Source organism: Paroedura picta, chromosome 1, assembly GCF_049243985.1.
Source record: "Paroedura picta isolate Pp20150507F chromosome 1, Ppicta_v3.0, whole genome shotgun sequence".
Classification (NCBI taxonomy): domain Eukaryota; kingdom Metazoa; phylum Chordata; class Lepidosauria; order Squamata; family Gekkonidae; genus Paroedura; species Paroedura picta.
In genome coordinates, this window is record NC_135369.1 from 193,199,253 (window position 1) to 193,211,137 (window position 11,885).

Sequence of the window (11,885 nt, forward strand, 5' to 3'; positions counted from 1 at the left end):
TATCCGGCCCAAGAGTGCAGAAAAGGAGGGGGGTGGCAGCAACATCACGAGCAGCAAAAGGGCCCACACTAGGTCAGCTGACTGGGAGGTCCGTCTCGCCTCCTCTCTCTCAATTGGGTCAGCCCCCCACTTTTCCTGTCAGAAGCAGGGGGCTGCCACCTCCCCATGAGTGTGCATGCACACGTGCTGGTCCCCCCCCCCCTCTTTACTTTAACAGCAGAAGCCACCTCCTTCTCCCCAGTTGCTGCCACCACCTTCTTCTCCTCTGCCTGCGTATTTGAAAGGTTGTCACTTGGAGGAGGACAGGGAGCAGCTCCTGTTGGCAGCAGAAGATAGGACCTAAAGTAAGGGGATTCAACTACGTGTAGAAGGGTACCAGCTAGGTGTGTGTGTGGGGGGGGATTCACAGTCAGTGAGCATATGTACTAACAACTGGGGGAGTATGATACTTGTAAACTTCTTTGGATCCTCATTTGGGGAGAAAAACAAAGTACAGATGCCTAGGAAAAAGAATAATGCAACAAAATATCATTAAGTCTTTAAGGTGACTCAAGACTCCTATTTTATCTTAACCTTCAACCACATTCCTGCTCTTGCATGCCAACCACACCCCAACACAGACACCTCCTCTCAACAGCTATATTTCCTTGCCTTTCCCATGGCTTTTCAAGCTCAGTTCCCCCACCACACAGCCCACTGTATGCACTTCACCCCTGCCCTTCCATGCCCTTCCCTCCAGTCATAGAATCATGGAATCATAGAATCATCTTTAACCGCTCCAGCAGAGCGGATTAAATAAAGGAGTAAGAGCTAAAGGGGAGGAGATAGGGCGGGCTCTGTCCGGGATAAAAACTCGGAGGGCCCAATCAGGAGCCACAAAGCGGCTCCTCACCACCTCCTTAGGCAGTCCCTTATAGCCCTTTCTCCACACCCGTCTTCCCATTCCTGTGCTTCCCCTCATGCCCGTTTCCATCAACTCCGTGCATAACGACCTTCTCCTTCCCTTCTCTTTCCTTCCTGCCTTCCTCCTCCTGAAGAGCTGCTTCTCCAGCATCATGATGGAGAAAGAACAAGAAAGCAATTCTGTCCCTTCTTTCATTTGCCAGCCACCTATGAGGTCTTATAACTGTAGGACAACCAATGTCAATACAGCAATGCATTTTACATGGAAATAGAAATTCCTGTATAAACTAAAATAAACCTTATATAAAATGATATCCAAAAGAGCCAAAAGAAAATGGTCAGCTTCTTCCTAGTATTAAGAAACCTTTCCTTTGCCATGAGACATGGATGTGTATAAAGATCCATGGTAGGTCAACAGGCTTGATTTGACCTAGAACAGTGGTTCTCAACCTACCTGATGGCGTGATCCTTGGAGACCCACCTGAAAGGGTTGAGCAACCCCCACGATGAGAACCAGTGATCTAGAATCTATTGAGCTGTCTTTTTGGCAATCCCTGATATTGGTAAAGGTGTTCTCCAGCGTCACAAAATGAATCCACTTTTTGAGAATTCCCTGTTGGCTTTCTTCATGGTCCAGCTTTCACATCTATACATAGTCACGGGGAATACCATGACATGAATGAACTTGACCTTGGTCACCGGTGATCCAGCCCTGTCCTGAAGGATCTTTTCTTGCTCCTTCATGACTGCTTTACCCAGTCTCGATCTCTTTCTGATTTCTTGGGTGCAGCCTCCCTTTTGGTTGAGTGTTAGAGCCGTGGGTCAAGGAACATAGAGGCCCTGGAATCTTTCAACTCTTTATTAGTGATCAGCTCATGGTACAAAACCAACTGGCAACCCCTGAGCAAACCCCCCAATATGTACAGGTTGGACAGAAAAAATCTACCTGTGGTTTCAGGCTAACAGCTAGATTCCGTGGGGAAGCCAGTCTGCACAAGCCAGTTAGGGGCTCTGAATTACGATCATGCCTCAGGCCTCAAGCTCGGTTCTTGGCACACGCAACATGATGGTGAAGCCAAAGACGAGACCAGGGGTTGTCAAACTGCGGCCATCCAGATGTCCATGGCCTACAGGGCTCATGGGAATTGTAGTCCATGGACATCTGGAGGGCCGCAGTTTGCCCCTGGACTAGACGATCTTGAACCATTTCAGTTTCCTCGTTGACAAACCTAAAGCGGCGTAATTCTCCAGTCATCATTACTTTTGTCTCTTTTTTTAAAGAAAATTTTATTTAGGAAAAAAGAAGAAATATTGCATATTACAGGACTGCTGTTTGAAGAAACAGAGAGCATAAAGCTGGCAATTTACAATACCTATCTTGTTCTTTTGCATCACCTTAATATCACACACCACGTACTGCATTTCCCCCAAAGCTAGCATATACCGTCTAAAAAATCGAATATTTCTTTTCATCTGTTCCTTTTGCCTTCTTGATGCTGAGCTGTAATGCTGCTCTGGCACTTTCGGCTTCATCTTTCCCAAATAGTCGCTTCAACAGTTCAAATACCATTATGGGTAAATAGCGCCAGCAAAGGCCACTAGAGGGAGCTCAAGGGCTCCCTTAAAACCTGTTCGGGCGTCTATTTTCCATTGCATAACTGCAGAGTGATATTGGACACAAAACAGAGAAGGAATTCCTAAAATATTCAGCGGTGACAGAGTTAAGGGCCTTTGGCTGCCCCTCTCGTCCTCCCCTCCTCCCTGCCGGCATGTTTGGTGGCTGTCAGAAGCCACATTCTGGTTTCAGGACAGAAGCTGAAGCAGAACCAATTTCTGACCCGTTTTTTTTGGATTTCTCAAAGTGTCAATGGTTGAGATGGTTGGCAAAGAAGCAGTCTTCTGCAGGGCTTCGTTTTGTTTTTAAGGAAAAAAAAGAATGCCTGGGCAAGGTCAACAATGTGCCCATGCACATGCCTACGCTGTTGTGGCCCCCTTTTGTGCTGTCATGGCTGCACATGAGGTCTGAGCCAACTGTTGCCAACCTCCAGGGGGCTCCTGGAGATCTTCAAGAATTGCAAATTGACTATTGGGGCATTGCCACCACCTCTAGGACCACTCAGTTCATCTTGTTCCAAGACGGTCTGAACATTCCAGTTTCTTTTTAATTCCTCTTCTATCAAACTGAGAAAGCCACATGGGATCCATGCTGGCAAGAAGAACACAAGCTGTTTGCATCATGCATTGCACCGCTGCAGCCTGACTCTTCTTTGCAACAAAGCTCCCAGCTTCTTCCTGGGATAGAAGTGCCCAGGTATCTCCATTCCTGCTTGTATCTCTCAAAGGGAACCTTGACCCTCAAAAGTTCATAGCCCAAAAATGTTGCTGGGCTCTAAGGTACTCCTTAGAATTGAATCTAGGTGTTCAACTGCAGACTAACCATGACTATGATGCCAAACGGTTTAGGAGCCTGTTGATTACAGCACAATTCATGAATCAAGTTGGCGCTTTCTGTATGAACTGCCATGTGGTACGTATTTCCCTAACAAGCCTTGGTCCACAGGGAGAAAACACAGAATATGTCTCCTATTGTTAACTTCATCTGACAGGACAGCTTGAACTTTAAACAGTGTTGCTGGAGGGGAAACTGAAGTTCTCATTAGATTTGCATTCCAAACCTCCAAAAAGTAAGACAAGGATAAAGTAACAAACTATCTCGAATATGAACAAAGGTGTAACTCAAACGTAGAGGGGTGGGGGGTGTATAGGGGAAGACCCTGTCAGTACAGGGACCCAAGACTGTTTAGGGGTTTGAAGGCTGGCACCAATACAATGAATATGATCTGGTCTCCAATCTGATTAGCTCTGTCGGGATCGGGCCATCCTGGGCGATCCAAGTGTGAGAGCTGGTATAGTGTGGAGCACTATGTAGTGGTTAACAGCGGCAACCTCTAATCTGGAGAACTGGGTTGGATGCCCCCTTCCCCCTCCACAAGCAGCCTTGGGGTGGTCACAGTTCTTGCTTAGGCTCACTTCCCTCACAGGGTGTCTGTTGTGGGGAGAGGAAAGGGAAGGCAACTGGAAACCACTTTGAGACTCCTTCGGGTAGGGAAAAGCGGCATATAAAACAAACTCTTCTTCTTCTTCAGTAATCTCAGCGCTCTCTCAGCCTCATCCACCTCACAGGGTGTCTGTTGTGGGGAGGGGAAAGGGAAGGAGACTGTAAGCTGCTTTGAGACTCCTTCTGGTAGAAAAAAGCGGCCTATAAGACCCAACTCTTCTTCTTCTTCAGTAATCTCAGGGCTCTCTCAGCCTCCCCTCCCTCACAGGGTGTCTGTTGTGGGGAGAGGAAAGGGAAGGCGATTGGAAGCCCCTTTGAGACTCCTTCAGGTAGAGAAAAGCAACATCTAAGAACCAACTCTTCTTCAGTAATCTCAGGGCTCTCTCAGCCTCCCCTCCCTCACAGGGTGTCTGTTGTGGGGAGAGGAAATCATTTTGTTATTTCTAGAAGATAATCTGTTAAAATCCATAATTTCTTTCTTAAAAAAAAAAAGACTAAGTTTCTATAGAATTCTATTGGTCTTTTTGGGATGATCGTCGCAGATCATCTTACCTAGCTAGAATCTCAAAGAATAATTTTGTATTTGTGGCCAATGAGTTGTGGAGGATTGACCATATTATGTCCCCAAATGCCCTTTGTACTTGCAACCTAGGGCCAAGCTGATAGATGGAGCTCTCTGCAGTTCAAAGATTGACTCGGTTACAGACAAATTGATATTTTTGATATTGATGATAATTCTATCATCTTTCATTTTAAAAAAAATTGCAACCACCATTACCCAACTAGCCTGGGAGTGGCAGGAAATAAATTAAATTAATAAATAATACATTAAATAAATTAATAAATGCAGGTCTCTGTTTGCTATGGCAGCCAAAAAAAAATAAGAGCTAGTATAGTTTTGTCAAGTGTGGCTATGTTGTATACTGTATATACCTGCGTATGTGTTTGTGTGTTTATATATATGTATACCTGTATGTGTTTAGATAGCTGTATAGCTGTATATTTTACTCTAGTGCATTTGGGGTTTGCAAAGACCTATAGTCATATGCAATAAAGTTTTACTACTGGATGCTTTAGGATGCTTAGGGCTAATCCTGCGTTGAGCAGGGGGTTGGACTAGATGGCCTGTATGGCCCCTTCCAACTCTATGATTCTATGATTCTATGATTCTACTACTATAGTATTTTATTAAATTTGTCCCACGTCTTACTATCTCTTTTTAAACTTCCATCAGATTCCAGAGGGTTGTTGTGGAAGTACAAGCAAGTGAAAGGCCAGTCCATTCTGAATTGGGCTGCTCAAAAAGAGGAAGGAAAAGTATGTTTTTCTTTCAGTAGTGGGACATAGCTGAAATCATGTTTCCCTGATTTAGCCTTCCTTGAAGCTCAGAACAAAAACAGGTGAAGTTTTCCAAGTGAGATCTTGAAGCAATTCCCCCTTGGCTTTCCTATATTTTTAAAGGCAGAACTTCCTGTCGGATAAGAACAGCCTTGCTATCATCATATTGTGGAACAATTTTGTGCTTCTTACTGGGCTGGCTTAGAACACAGACAAGAGGTAGAACTTTGTGTCCTCAAATTGTTGAAGTTGGCCTAAACTTGGCTTGACCCACATTGGCTTTTAGTTGTGGTTTTTGGCTTTGGTTTTAATGGGAGCTGATTTGCTCTTTGTTTTCTTAACTGTACATCTCTTCACTTTGGATGCAGAGGCTGTATATAAATGCTTTCCATTAATACGTGGGTCAGTTATGCACTGGGTTTTCTGGTGGTTTTGACTTCCATTTGGCTCGGTAAAAAATACTGCACTTCATGCTGCATTCCGCTCAGGGGCATTTTACCTCTCCCCCCCCCCCCAAATCTGCACCATTTCCCCAAAGCCTCATAGAATTATAGAGTTGGAAGGGGCCATGAAGGCCATCTAGTCCAACCCCCTGCTCAACGCAGGATCAGCCCTAAGCATCCTAAAGCATCCAAGAAAAGTGTGTATCCAACCTTTGCTTGAAGACTGCCAGTGAGGGGGAGCTCACCACCTCCCTAGGCAGCCTATTCCACTGCTGAACTACTCTGACCGTGAAAATTTTTTTCCTGGTATCTAGCCTATATCGTTGTATTTGAAGTTTAAACCCATTACTGTGTGTCGTCTCCTCTGCAGCCAACAGAAACAGCATCCTGCCCTCCTCCAAGTGACAACCTTTCAAATACTTAAAGAGGGCTATCATGTCCCCTCTCAGCCTCCTTTTCTCCAGGCTGAACATTCCCAAGTCCCTCAACCTATCTTCATAGGGCTTGGCCCCTTGGCCCCAGATCATCCTTGTCGCTCTCCTCTGTACCCTTTCAATTTTATCTACCACAGAGTCAGTCCACTTTCCCCTGGGATATCTCAGATTGGATTTCTCCTCTTTTATCTGACAGATGTGTTCCTGCCATGCAGTCTTCCTTGAGGAGAAGTACCTCCATTGGATCTCCTACTCCCCCCCCCCCCGAGACTGTGCCTCCCCCACAACATTGTGCTGCAGCCTCTGCTCGTTGGCTAGTTTCAAGCAAGGCCCTTTGAAACTGTAAGCAGAGAGTAGTCTTAAAATGTCTTTCTATCTTGGGCTTGTTATTTTAGTAGAAGGTTTTCCTGCCTTCATTTTGTCTCAGCTTCGGTGCTGCAAAAGCATTTTTTCCTGCTTTATAAGCCCCCTTATGTCTTCTGAAAATTGGGTTCAGCATTTGTCAGAAGAACTAATGATGAACCCTGCTTGCCTGCAGCCACTTCCTTCTGTCTTCTCCCTCCCAACATGTGTGTGTGTGGGGGGGGGGGGATGAGGCTATAGTAGGTTTGCTAACTTCTAAGTGATGGCTGGATATCTCCAGGCAATAGAGACTCTTGGGTCATTTCCGCAGTTGTCTGTATTCTCCAGGGCAGAATCTGCACTTACTTGAATGAAATGGTGGTGGCGGGGGGGGGGGGGGGAGCAGGTAGGCAGGCCATGAAAGTATGTTGGAGGTGGGGAAAGAAAAGAGAAACCACTGCAAATGCTGACCATGTGCATTGGATACCGTGCATTCCCTCCCCAGGAATATCGGGCTCCTAAGCTGCAGATTTGGAGGAAAGGTTTCTTTATGCCCATTTTTTGTATCCCGAGAAGCCATGGGGATTTTTATCCCTTTTAAAAATAGTGAAATACCTTTCATTGTCATTATATTCTGCCCCCTACATATGACATCACTAACATGCAGCATCTGGGCAGTAAACGGCTGGCTAAATCCTCCATTTTCATAGAATCATAGAGTTGGAAGGGGCCATACAGGCCATCTAATCCAACCCCCTGCTTTTAAATCGCTAGTTGGTGAATTCCCAAAAGTGGGAATAATGGAGAGCAACCAGCAGGCCACCAGCAAAAAAAAAATTATGGGGCAAAGGAGTGCTATTTCCACCTCCAATATCCCACCTTTGAACCCACCTCCCTTTCCATTCTCCCTTTCCCTTTTTAAAGCAAACTGCCCGGAGCAATAAATAAGTGTACAAGCGTGCAGGCAAAGCCAAAAAAAAAAATTATCCCAAAATTGTAGCACAACGCATGCCTCTCTAAGCTTCCCCCCACAATCAGGAACAAGATTCAATTTTAAAAGAAGCAAGACTCGTGATGCCATAAGGGGTGGCAATACAGGAACACTATGCATCTATAATTAGATGCATAGGCATTTCAACGGAGAAGTACTGAATTAAAAAAAAATAGTGGGCATCGCGGGCCCTTTAAAGCATGGAGAAAGGGGATTGGTTGCCTGGCTTGATTGACAGGAGGAAGGCAGTCACGTATAAAGTGTGTTTCTCTCTTCTGCCATTTCAAGCCAGCATGTGGAGGGGAAGAAGTGTGAAATGGTGGCAAAAAAGGTGAGACCTCAAAAAGGTGAGGAGAGGTCAGGAGGCAAGAGTTGGTGGTTGAGGTGAAGGAGGTGGGGACCCTAGGGGGAAGCGACCATGTCCTCATAGAATTCCTTTTAAGATGGGGAGACAAGGAAGCTTGTTGCCAGACGCGGATGTTGGATTTTTGTAGGGCAAACTTTAATAAACTCAGAGACATGATGAGTGTCATACCATGAACGAGAATGCTGGAAGGGAAGGGAGCATGTGAAGGGTGGGCGCTACTCAAACAGGAGCTATTGCATGCTCAACCAATGACTATCCCAGAAAGACTAAAACACTGCAGGAGCTCTAAGAAGCCTATTTGGATGAACAGAGAACTTCAAGAGGAACTAAGAAAGAAAAGGGAAATGTTCAGGAAATGGAGGGAAGGACAGAGCTCTAAAGAAGAGTACCTACAGGTTACTAGGCACTGTAGGTCAATCATCAGAAAGGCCAAAGCTGAGAGTGAGCTAAGATTGGCCAGGGAAGCCTATTGTAACAAGAAAAGCTTTTCCAGTTATGTGAGGAGCAAACATAAAGTAAAGGAGGCAATAGGCCCACTGTTGGGTGCAGATGGACAAACTCTAACGAAGGATGCAGAGAAAGCAGAAAGGCTTAGCGCCAATTTTACATCTGTTTTTTCCCCCACAGGTGAAAGGGTTTAGGCACATCTAGAGATGGCCGTAGCCAAGGGATAGTGTCTGGGTGGCAGGTTGACATGGACAGAGAGGTTGTCATTTAGCTGCATTCAAATCCCCTGGGCTGGATGATATGCACCCGAGAGTGCTCAAAGAACTTTCCGGAGAACGTGCACAACCCTTGTCCATCATCTTCGGGACCTCTTTAAGGACTGGAGATGTCCCGGAGGACTGGAAGAGAGTAAACGTTATTCCGATCTTCAAAAAAGGGAGGAAGGATGACCCAGGAAACTACAGACCAGTAAGTCTGACCTTTGTTGTGGGGAAGATAATGGAGCAGATATTAAAGGGAGCGATCTGCAAACATCTATAGGACAATTTGGTGATCCAAGGAAGTCAGCATGGATTTGGCTCCATGCGGGGTGAGTAGGCTAGATATCAGGAAAAAAAATTTCAGAGTAGTTCAGCAGTGGAATAGGCTGCCTAAGGAGGTGGTGAGCTCCCCCTCCCTGGCAGTCTTCAAGCAAAGGTTGGATACACACTTTTCTTGGATGCTTTAGGATGCTTAGGGCTGATCCTGCGTTGAGCAGGGGGTTGGACTAGATGGCCTGTGTGGCCCCTTCCAACTCTATGATTCTATGATATTTTTGTTTCTTTTTTATGGATAACTGCCCCCATCCTTTCCTTTTTAAAAAATATTATTTCTCCCCCCCCCCCCCTCCCTATTCTTTGGAAATAAAGTGAAAACAAAGCCTGGGTTTCTGCAGCAGTGGATGATTTTAACAAAAAAACCCGCTTTTTTTTGCAGTAATATTAACAATTGTTCTAAGGTCCTTGGTAGAATTATAACTCCTTTCTTACTGAAACTCATCGCTGCGTAGCTCCAGTTGCATCTTTAATGTACCCTCCCCATTTTTCCCTGCTCAGGTTTAACATTCTTGTTAAAAAATAGTTTATATGTGCTACAGAAACCAATTCGGTCTCTCCAGGGCTGGAAAGGCCAAGTCCCCAAGGTCTCCTGCTTGGGGAAGCAGCAAGAAGGTTTTCTGTTTAGAATTGGCGGCCAGCCAGTCTGGAAAATGCAAGCTGCTCGCTTTGTGTTAACCAGCAGCCGTATCAGAAACAGCAAACAGACATGGCCCCGTGGCAGAAGGCCATATGGGGAAATTAAACCCCCCCTTCCCTACCTACCAGATCCCCGCGTGCCTTGTTGTCCAAAGGCATGTATGCAATCATCAAACAATTGGCTGCAATCTTGGCTGCCAGCTATCTGATTGCTTGCAGGCTGGCGGCGAGATTAGAACCTCTTGGCCCCAAATCCTGGGAGCAAATGATTCCTCTAACTACCTAAGTCCGTGGTGCTTTTCACTGCCCAAAGGAGTCTCAAGGCAGCTAACAATCGCCTTCCCTTCCTCTCCCCACAACAGACACCCTGTGAGGTGGGTGAGGTTGAGAGAGCCCTGATATTACTGAAGAAGAAGAGTTGGTTCTTAAACGCCGCTTTTCTCTACCCAAAGGAATCTCAAAGTAGCTGACTATCACCTTCCCTTCCTCTCCCCACAACAGACACCCTGTGATGGAGATGAGGCTGAGAGAGCTCAGATATTACTGAAGAAGAAGAAGAAGAGTTGGTTCTTATATGCCGCTTTTCTCTACCCAAAGGAGTCTCAAAGGGGCTTACATTGGCCTTCCCTTTTATCTCCCCACCACAGACACCCTGTGAGGGAGGTGAGGCTGAGAGAGCCCTGATATTACTGAAGAAGAAGAAGAAGAGTTGATACTTATATGCCACTTTTCTCGATCCGAAGGAGTCTCAAAACGGCTGACAATCATCTTCCCTTTCTGTCCCCACAACAGACACCCTGTGAGGGAGGGGAGGCTGAGAGAGCCCTGAGATTACTGCTTTGTGAGAACAGCTGTGACTAACCCAAGTTCACCCAGCTGGCTGCATAAGGAGGAGTGGGGAATTTTTCTACTGTTCCATGTTGCTTGTTGTTTCACTTCATTCATTATTGTTGATCTAAGTTATCTGTATTGTTTCTGTTCTGTTTTATGTGAAATGCCCTGAGACTTCAGGGAGGGCGTTATACAGATATAATAAACAAACAAACAAATAATTCAGCTTGCCATGTTAGAAGCCGCTGCGCTTAACCACGACACCACGCTGAAAGAGCACTCCCGGAGATGACCAGTCATTTATGCTCCCATGACAGTTTCCCATAGGAATCAATGCAATATTCAAGGAGGGGAATGGAAGCAAACTCTTTCCAGTCACAAGGACAGCGGTGGTAGGAAGTCCCATCAAATCGCAGCAAACGTCTGGCGACCCCATTGGGTTTTCAAGGCAAGAGATGGACGGGGTTCTCCCATCCACGTGCTAACCAGGGTCAACTGTGCTTGGCTTCCAAAACCTGATGAGGTCACCCAGGCAAGGGCAGAGGTCATTTGCCATTGCCTGCCTCTGCGTAGCAGCCTTAGATTTCTTTGCTGGTCATCCTTTCAAGGACTCCCCAGGCTGACTCTGCTTCTGAGATCTGTGAAGATCAGTCAGAGGAGTTTCGCCACTGCCTGCCTCTGTGCAGCAACCTTGAATTGCTGTGGTGCTCTCCGATCCGAGAGGTAACCATGGTTGACCTTGGTTAGCTTCTGACATCTAATGGGATCAGGCTGGTGTGGGCCATCAAGGTCAGAGCAGTTAGGTCTAGGTTGGGTCAATATCTGGATGGAAGACCTCCCACATGTTGAATATTGCAATTCTGCATACAAGAAGATCTGTGAGGGAAAGGGTTAAGAGGACACACACATTCTCTCTCTCCCTCTTTCAGGTACACTTGGGAGTTGGCCCTACCCTTTTTGGCCCTTGATCATCTTATGTTTCGTCTTATAAAAGACCTCTCTTCTTCTTTTTCTTCTTCTTCTTCTTCTTCTTCTTCTTCTTCTTCTTCTTCTTCTTCTTCTTCTTCTTCTTCTTCTTCTTCTTCTTCTTCTTCTTCTTCTTCTCTCTCTCTCTTACCTAGCCTCAGAACTGTAACAAGTTAACCTTTTTGAAGTTTGTCTGTTCACAGGAAGTTAAATGTACCTCCATAAATGTGTCATGTAAGAGGTGCTTCCAGTTTTGTAAGTAACATTTCTTTCTCTAGTTATCAATGGAGTCAGATCATCAGAGAACCAGCTTGGTGTAGTGGTTAGGAGTGTGGACTTCTAATCTGGCGAGTCAGGTTTGATTCCCCACTCCTCCTCCACATGCAGCCAGCTTGGGCTTGTCACAGCACTGATAAAGCTGGTCTGACCAAGCAGGAATATTAACCCAATACTACAAACCCCACATAGTGACTTGAACTTCATAATGCAAGCCAAGTATGATGTGACTGTAATGACACAGGCACATGGGAATA